We start from the raw sequence: 10257 nt of genomic DNA, 5'->3' as shown, positions 1-10257 counted from the left end.
GGGAAAGTCATTGACAAAATGAGGAAGAACATGTAAGAAGGACTGTCTGAAAAGCTTAATGAACTAAGGGAAATTCGTGCTGCTGAGGTCCACGTGCTATCGTGCGTGACAAAAAATCCAGCTCTGAACGTGTCACTTGAAGTTGCAACTGGGCTTTCCCATTTTCTGTCCCTCCTCCAGGCTTACTATCATGGGGGATGAACTCTGCCATTCTTCCAGCTTCCGTCTGCATGTGCTTGTGATCTAAACCTGGCTCACGGCTCTCACTGCCTATCTGCATGCTGACTGGTGTCATGAATTCACCCACTGTCGCATTTCACAACCCCCTGCACATACGAACAAGTCCCTGTGGCAGGTCATAAATTACATTCTTCATGGATAAACAAAGCCCTGACTTCTTGCCCTTAATGCTGAGGAGAGCTTTGCTGTTTAATACAAGAGATCAAAGTATGCATAAGAAAGAAGAAGAGGATGATGCTATATTTCACAAATAGTTGAAGAAAATAATTGGAAATCTGAGATACATGGTGGGAAGTGGACCATTTTAAAGGCAAATTCATAGCAATGTGTGAGTCAGAGTGGGAGATACAAAGGAGCCTTTGCTGGCAGTGAGCACAAAAGAGAAGACGGGTCAGTCCCCACTGCAGTGTGACACTTGCCTTCTGAATTGAGGAGTGTTCAAGTCAGGAAAAATGAGGGCTATGGGGTGTTACAAAGGGACTGAGAATGAACGCAGCAGCTGGGCAGCAGCAGGGCAGCAGCAGTGCTTTCATGTGTCAGTAGAAGAAAGTACATTTTAGACGAGGAAAGAGAAAATAAGTTGTGCTGGGGAGAGAGATGATAGGGAGAGGGAAAAAAAACAACAACAACCTTTTGGATTATCAATCACACCATTTCACAAATAGGAATTTAGAGGATTCTCTTCATTTCATGCTGTCCAGGATTAACTGAATAATAAATGAGTGAGGATGTATCTCCGTGGTCTAAAAATATAGTTGAGGCAAGGTCAGGGACAAAGCTGGTATCTTCTGTTAAGATATTTGATGCAACTGGGCAGGAAAAAAATGAAAAGACAGATAAACTTCCATACACAAAAGCCCTTTTCATGCTGCAGAATCTGACTATTTAATCTAACTATCAGTTGGTCTGGAAAAAGGCAAAATGCTCCTTGCTTCAGACTCAGCCTCGTGAATACCAAAGATAAGCCAAAGAGACTGAAATGTCATACCTAGCTTCTATTACTAACAAAAAGCAGTCGATATTTTTCCAATTAGGTAATGTAACCTCCAAAAGCCTTTAAGTATAAATATTTACATACCTTTATTACTCATCATAATTAATGAACAATATGTAAAAGACTAGAACAAGAGGAAGGACAATTAGATACAAGGTTCTCTTCATTTCATACCAATTCTAAATCTTGAAATCCTTTTCCTGAATGGGATTGAAAGTTACTCAGCCACAGTAACTTTTGTTTCCTTAGGTTTCTATTTATTATGTCCAGAAAATAACTGAAATCCAGAAAAAGAAAAAAAAAAAAGCTTGGCAAACTACAGATGTTAAGTATTTAGGATAATCCATTTGTTAAAAGAATAAATCCCGTATGCTTCTCTTCAGTGTGTTCAGAGGCCATAAGGGCAGTCAAGTCAGTACCTGCCATAAAATTAAACCAAAATCCTAACTATGCACCAGATCAAGATATAAATTACATCAACTAAATAATTCACAATTATGGGACTATCTGGTGCAACTGAGAGAACAAAGAGAGGCATCAATTTCCACACAAACTTTCTGCTAATTAAAAAGCCCAGTCCTAATCAGATGCACTTGTAGGATTTCTTCTGGTTTTGTAGTTAAAACATCAGTTACGTTAGCAAAGCAATAAGATTTTGTGCTGACAGATTCATGTCAATGCTGCCAAGCTAGCAGACTAGTTGAGGGTTTTTCAAAGGCAAAGACATTTCCTTTGATGTTTGCATGCCCTTTCGTACAACCTGCAGTGTCAACACTTTGCTATGATGGATTGTAAGGCTGGTGAGCAAGAAGGAACTGCTTTCTTCCACATGTTGCGCATGTGGCATCAGCAAACTTCTTGGTACAGTGTCCCTTTTCTGTTGCTGCCAGATATCGTTTTTCTTTCCTTCACATTCATTTTTAAGGCAAGGATTTAGTTTGGCACAACTGCCTTCCGCTCTGACTGTATCTACTCTTTGAATTTCCCTACAGCAGCCCTAATTAAATATATACATATATACATATGATTTATCAAAATTAATTTTCAGGTGACAGAGCAGTGGCACAGCTGCACAGAGAGGTGGTGGAGTCTCCTTCTCTGGAGACGTTCCAGACCCGCCTGGACGCCTACCTGTGCAACCTGGGCTAGGGAGCTGCTCTGGCAGGGGGTTGGACTCGATGATGTCTTAGAGGTCCCTTCCAACCCCTACAATTCTGTGTTTCTGAGATTATACTGCTGTATCTCTGATGTCACTGGAACTGGAATTACAGACTGCCCCACTGCACATGGGGCAGCTGAGCCAGCGAGCAGCAGCAGTACTGCCTGGCCCAGTCCCAAACAGCTGAGGGCTCTTCAAGCACTGCTGACTCATGACAGCACTAAGAATTTGCTCAGCTTTCTCCCATCCTTTATCTGCAACTATAGAAAGATTTGTTTCTTCTACTAGTCCTTTCTTTCAGGTCAAGAAAGAGTAAAATAAAATGGAGACATTACTGAGCTATCTCCAAGCACAAACAGAATGCTGTGATCTCCCATGGCTGCCAAAGCACATCTGTGGAATTTATGAAATTTTTTCTCATCTTCAAACCTGCAATTGTGTAGTGGACTTAGTCAACAGAGGGAACAAAAATGAACAGGAGGGCTTTAAAACTTGCTCTCCTATTCTGAATGCCTTCCGTTCTTCCAACATAGACAAGTAAATGGACTATATTAGAATCCTTTAATTAGTAACAATAGCCATATTCTGATATCCAATAGCAGTTTCATCTCAAATGCATTGAAGATGGCTGCTCTTTGTTAAAGTTTGTATTCTTCCTAATACAAAACTCGTTATTTATGTCCACGTTTTGCTACCACATGCTGCCTGCACTTTGGGATTATACCTAGAACTCACAAGATGACACTAGAACTGTTCTGCAGCACCACATACTGTCTACATGGAGTGAGGATGAGCATATACATTCAGGGCCAACAACTCTGTCAACTGCTAAACAAATGGGAAACCATTTCTGAGGGAACCAGCTTCTTTCCACAGTGGCTCAAAGGATCTCAGCCTCACGCAGCAAAGCAACAGAAATGACAAACAGTTCAGACAATTTAATACTGGAACTGAATGTAATTTGAAGATAACTTGAGATAACATATGGAGACCATTTTGTTCTTTAGAATTTCCTTAAAAAAAATAGCTAAACATACAATTAATGCTTTCATAGTTCCTTGCCTTGGAAGGAGCACTCAATGGACTACCCCGTTTCTATACAGCTCCAAGAGACTCAGCTTAGCTTACCAGACAGAAACTTTGTGGCATCTCAGGATGTATGCTGCATTTTCTGACTGCTACCTTCCAAGTGTAGACCACTAAAATGGTTACATTTGGCTCACAGTACCTGTAGAAATTTTATCATAAAATTATATATTTTAAAAAATTACAATCACACACAATCTTTTGTTCACAGAGATGTTTATTTTTGTCTTCAATGTTCGTAGGGAATACGATTTCACTACAAAAGTGTCTCAGAGAAACTCCATTCAAAATCTAGGCTTAAGAATGAAGGGAAAATATACTTTCAGCTGTACCAGTCCTGAGCAAAGATTAAAAAAAAAAAATCCTCTAGAGATAGGAAGCAGCACCAATAATACCAGAGGGCCTCTTACTGACATCTGCTCATTCCTTCTTTCCTGCTTGAGAATTGGTTAAAACTTAGGTGGGAAGAATTACTTTATTAGAATGCAGACCTAAGATTCACAGTCCCAATATCTCACCAAATGCATTCTTTCACAGTCGGAGTTCAGGGCCTCAGTTTACTTTCCATTAAGTAGTCAGAACTGCTCACAGCAAGACTGTTGCCCCCATGGTGTAAAATTTTCTCTTACTTAAATTGGTAAATAAATATTTATTTTATATACTTACTTTAATAAATATTTATTTCCTAATCAATATCAAGTTCCTGAAGTTACACTGTTCTTAGAAGTATACTATTCATATGCAGTTATAAAACTTCTGATAACATCAGGTCTCAAATAATTCAAGTGGCTTACATTCTGTCTCTTGTTCTTTCAGTGAGAAAGGATTTCAAACCATTGGTAACACTTGGTACTTAGTTCTTGGTTCATCCAGGACATTCAGATTCAATCTGACAACGTAAATACTTCTAAGAGTCAGAACAGAAAAGGCACTTACTCATTTTGGGGAAGACACCTGGCAGGTAAGATTTTTATTTTCAAAATAACAAGCCCTTTTTCTGACAATAAAACCTTTAAAAACTATATTAGATAAACATAAATCCTATGAATAAAACCAACTTATGTACCCCTTCCTAAGAAAGGTAGTACTGCTCTTGATGGGGAAATTGAGAATTGTGAAAGCATCCAGAAATACTCAAGTTTTATTCACTTCTGTGACATTCCAAGCAGGCTATCACAGCTGACTACAAGGAAAAAAAAATCTCCTCCAAAGAACTCATGTTTTATGAATTGAAAGCCTCTGAAATTTCTGGACTGTTTCTTATTAGGTATTCGTATGAGCAATATAACATTAAGATTCTAGCGTTATAACCAGGAACATCACCTCTGTTACAACCTACAACTTGTGACTCCATCCAAAGGAGTAAATCTCTTACCAGACTTCATTCCAATTGAACCATTGCCTCATTGATGCTCTGTATAAGGCACTTAATAAATTTTAAGAGCATCTGACAGTGCTGTTGGTAGTTTTGATCTGTCCGTGAGGGTGCCCTATCAACACATCAAGATTAACTGGTTAAAGTGTAGATTAATCACTGAAAACAGCCACGAAACTCTTCAGGAGCCACATCCCTTCTAGTCTGGATCCTTACTACCCTTCCAATGCAAAGTTTTCCCTTTTCTAGTAGCCCAGGAATCAAACCCTCTAAAACTGTGCAGTATATAAATGTAGAAGAGGAAGATATTTTGTTCCTGGTCAGCTCTTTAACCAGAACGACTGCCCTCTCAATACATGATCTGTACACAAGAGAGAAACGATCATGAAATTCACGCAAAAAAAATCTGTCTTTTGGCTGAAAGTCACTGAACCAACAGGTATCAAGAGCTATACAGAAAACACACAAAGTGTGGGGTACTCCCTACCTCAAGACTGTACACAGAAGAAAACACTGTACTCAAGAAGAACTCACTATGTAGTAGCTTTTCCAGGAATTATTCTGAACTTTTTGTTTGTTTTTCATTTTTCCTATTACTCTCTGTCTTCTTGTAGTCTTTAGTGTATGTGCATACTCCTCTACATGCTCCTCTAGGGATCTTTATCTCCAGCCAGCACCAAGAGTATTTTCTTGAACCTTGCAAAAAACCTTCAGATTTAGTTACCTAGCAGCATTACACCTCCATCAGTGGGAAAGCATTTAAATCTCACAGAAGATTCAGACTCTCTGCAGAAATGTAAGTGTGAGACCAGAAATTGGCATCCCAGAAAGCCAGCTTCCTCCACCACAATGCTTGAATGATACAGCATCAGTGCAAGTTTGTTCAGCAAGAATATCTCCAGTAAGTCAATTACGTAGAAACAGGGATGACTGACAACACTGACAGATGATCTCCAAGCACCGCATAGCACTGCTAGTCTTACAGGACAGAGCTGAAGAACTGTGAATGGCAGTCAGATTTCCTACTTCGAAAAGTCAGCATATTAAATTATTTCAAACTCACTGCATCCAATTACCCTGTAGGTATACCTCAATGAAAATAAATACAGAAGGAATCAGAATGTGTTCCTTTAAAGGTGAGACTAATGAGACTCTGCAAACACGTGTAATCTTAAGAGATTTTCCTTGCTTTGATTAATTCACAGCTGAAGGCTGTTACAGTAAGAGATAATCAGTCAGATGGCAAGGTTGTTTTGTTTTGCTTAGAGATCTGCGCCATCAACAACTGGGCTTTGCACTGAAGCATTCTCATTTATTCTCTGCAAAGAATCATCAGCTTGACATAGATTATTTCATGCTCAGGGATGGTAGTTATGCACTGGATGTATATCAGTCACAAATTAGATCCCTGTAGTCCCGAAGTGGATATTCAGAAAGTAGAATCTTGGCCTAACAACTGACTTTGCTTAACTAACTGATGCTTTGGTGAACAACCGAGTGACTATCTTTGAACCAGAAGAATTTGTAGCTTGTAGACTCTAGTGAGTTAGAGAGCCAGATTCCTTTAGTGCTGCTTACATACATTCTGCTCTTGAGTACACTTCTTCACACAAGGAACATTAAGAGCATGCAATTAGAAGGTTATGCAAAAATAGACTGGTGTGCTCTTTTCCTTAGTCATCTTCTCAGTATGTCCACTGCAAACTAGAGCTCAGCTGGTCTAAAGCAGCACTGAAGATTTCAAGTTTATGGGAGCTGTTCACTTTGCAAGCACTTTGACTACAATCAGTATTTACAAACAGAGAATGGTGTAATAAAAAATGTAACTTTTCTACCTGGGCCATATCTTGAAAACATATTCCTGAAGGATTTCTTCCTTGGATATTCCTATCTCCAACAAGATGTACCATATTCTCCACACACACACACACACAAAAAAAAAGATATTGGAATTATTCTTTACATTTTTGTTACCAGAAAAGAATCACTTCATGTGGTCATTTTCTTTTCAAACATATGGGAAAAAGGAAAATGACACAGCAATCAATCATGAATACACTCACTAATACTAATTGAGCTATGGAGCTTTTGACGTTCATATTTAACTCCTTAAAAGTAAACCTAAAACTTCTTGTGCACATTAAACTGCCTGCTCTTAACAATTCCCTGTGTCAGTGGACAGAACAAGTTATTTTGGATGACATTCATTTATTTCCCATAACAAAAGGGGCAATATTAGGGTGGAAACCAACTTCTGAGGGATTAGGCGTTACGCGAGGGAGGTATTTTTCACCTATATGGTTAAACAGCAACTGTTCACATCTCCTGCATAAGTAAGATTCTTGGATGTGCGGCTAATTTATTTTGTTGGATGCATTTTCGTACACTGTTTGAAACCAATGGCAGAGAGGGGTACACAAGTACTCCTAGGCTTTGTACACAGACCTAACACAGTCTTCCTGCACAAAGTCAAAGGCAAGTCACTTTCTTTTGGACAGTACTGTTTACTAGCAAGGGTACAGCCATTCTTTGCTGTTGCACCGGTTACTCCACTCATACCCATCTAGACAGGAAGTTACAGTAATTTCCATGATGTGTTGATATGTGATTAACTTGTGAAGTACATTTTTATTTTAATAGTTAAATCGTGTGAATTCTTATTAAAGCATGTTTATTTTTTTAAACACCAAACTAAACTTAGTACCTGTCTCAGAAAAATCTCTTCAATTTACATCTTCTTATCAGAGTTTTGGCAGTATGGAAGAAAACCAACGAAGTTCTCCTTGGTTTGACTGATTTTATGGTACAGCTTTTGCTCATTTATGAGGTTGTACTCCTTCAAACTAAGATTGCTCTGCCATAAGTTGATGGCGTAATTCAGTCAAGAAAAACCTTCAAAAGCTCAAATGGTATTTCCAGCACACCCAAATCTTGACACTGAGATAGAAGAATGTGTTTGCAAAATATATTTGACTGGTCCACCACCAAAAACAGCATTCGCTTTCTATCTTATCTGTCTTAATCCTGAGTTAGCACAGGACAAACTTACATGTATTGTGCTTGCTGCTGCTGGAGGAGAAACTCTAAGTCACACTTCCTTTTCCATATGGTTTCTGATATTTGAAGGGAAGCATATCCAGATTCCCTAATGGCAGCAGAGTCAACTAAAGGCATGTGACAGAGACAAAGATGCAGATAAAGAGTTAATGTTAAAGAACATTGGATGTACATAGAAGTACACAATAGACAATTCCATGCCAAAGCAACAGTCAATCAGCAGATTGTGGAAAACCATCACGCTTTTGAGACAGAAGAGAGAAAAACTGAAGAACCTAAGATGCAGAGCCATACACATATCAAATCTAGAAGATATGCCTGACCACTCTATAGAACTGGTGGAAACAAATTGCAAAAAGTGTTCTGTCTTACATGGCTACCAAAAAATATCCTATCTGTAATATTTTTAAAAGTGCACAGATTATAAAGCCCAAACATTTTTTCAGATTTTACAATCTGCCACAAAACAGGAAATATCTAGAGAAGCTTTAAATAGTTTAAAACTTCAAGTTAAAAGTTAAGCCTTAATTTAGAGACTTTCAATACTGAGAATCTTTGAGAGGTGAAAGGTTCTGTTTGGTTTTGCTTTGTTTCAACTGCTGTTAGAATCAAGACTTTATACAGCATACTTTAATTTACTACCAAGCAGAACCAGTTTTTTTTCTTTTCAAGATACAAACTTAACTTCAGAAGAAATTAAAATATCTGTCTCTTAACAGTGTATCTTTTCCTTACATCGCCTACAGTTAGCAGTAAAGTTAGGAAGATAAAAGACCTAACAATTATATGCTTTATCAGTGAATTAATTATAGGCCATTTTCCCCGATTTCCTTCCCCTTTTCCCTTCTGAAGCCAGACAATCAGCACATAAAGGAACTCATTTACATGGAACATTATCGCACTTGCCTTTGTTGCATCATCACTTCCTAAGTAGCCCAGAATGTATGGCTGTTTAAGACTGGTGCATACATAGAATTTTACAAACAACAATTCTTATGGAGAGAACAGTCACAGAGTAAAATAGCTAATCAAAATACATTACAACATTAAATTTTCACTTTTTATAAATGGAGCAAGGATGCTTTTAAATATATTTACACTTAGAAAAACGTCTTAGGATTACTACAAGTCAAAATTACTTAGAAATTATGCAAGTGAAGTTCATTTAAATTAGAACATTATGAACAAATTGCTATATTATACTTAGAATTTGTCTACTCTGCTGTCAGTATTGTCACATCCCTTTAATCACAAACAGACAAAAATTACCTTAACTTTGTTTAATGCCAAAATGGGCATCGCTGCAATGTGAACACTGGCTATGCAGTATTTCAGTTAGAACCACCACAGCTCAAACTTTAGATCCTAGCTGTCCTGCCTTTCACCTGTTATTAGTCAGAAATTGCTTTTCTACACCTTATTCCGTAAAGAACAGTGATTTCTGTAAGACTTTCCTGCCTTCTTTTTGATTATAACTATACTTGTACCATATTCATGAGATAATATTCTCTAGAGACAGTTGAAACATAGTACAGTCCCCTCCATCCTCCCTTCCTTCCAAACCAAATGGCTACTTATTTCTGAAGATACAAAGAGACCTCTTGTTGGTAGTGCTGGGTGGTTTATTCACATAATGTTAAATGAAAATAAATATCCCATTTAGTGAACTACTGGTAACAGATTATTATTTGTTTGCAAGGAATACTGAAATGTGTTAGCATTCATTACACTTTAAACTAGAAACACATTTCATGAAACATCTTGCAATGTGATTCTGTCATTGAACTGCTTACTTTTAACAGTTTCAGCTCTCTCGTAATCCATTACACCAGTATATTCTGCAAATAGTCCCACCTAAAAATAAAACATAAAAAAATAAATTTGAGAAGCATGTATTTTCCTTCTAAAAACTAGTATATGTTATTCAGAACAACAGCCCAGCCCCCAAAACATATAAGAACCTTGAAATGCTTTTTTTTTTTCTTTTTTTTTTCTTTTTTTTTTTTACAGATACTAAGATTTGGCCAAGTAATTGCAATGAACAGACATCCTATTTAGTATGATAAAGCAGAATACATAATAAACAGGTCAGTAGTTATCTACCTGAAATAGCCTATAATTAACATTTGATGTCTAAAAAGTTTAAACAGCAACACCAAGGAATGAGGTATGTATGTTCTCAGATATCACATCAGACTTTCATTTTATGCAACTAACTGTATTTCACAACTAGCATCTTACAAAATAGAACAGTACTATTGTGCCTGTAGAAGTACTGCATTAAAAACAGAAAAATACATTACTACAAGAAACCACCAAACATCACAATTGTCAGGGGCTACAAAA

The sequence above is a fragment of the Cyrtonyx montezumae genome, unplaced genomic scaffold, assembly GCF_038088225.1.
Source record: "Cyrtonyx montezumae isolate F1298 unplaced genomic scaffold, pur_monq_1.0 scaffold_3, whole genome shotgun sequence".
In the NCBI taxonomy this organism is placed as follows: domain Eukaryota; kingdom Metazoa; phylum Chordata; class Aves; order Galliformes; family Odontophoridae; genus Cyrtonyx; species Cyrtonyx montezumae.
Note: the sequence above shows the minus strand (reverse complement) of the source record.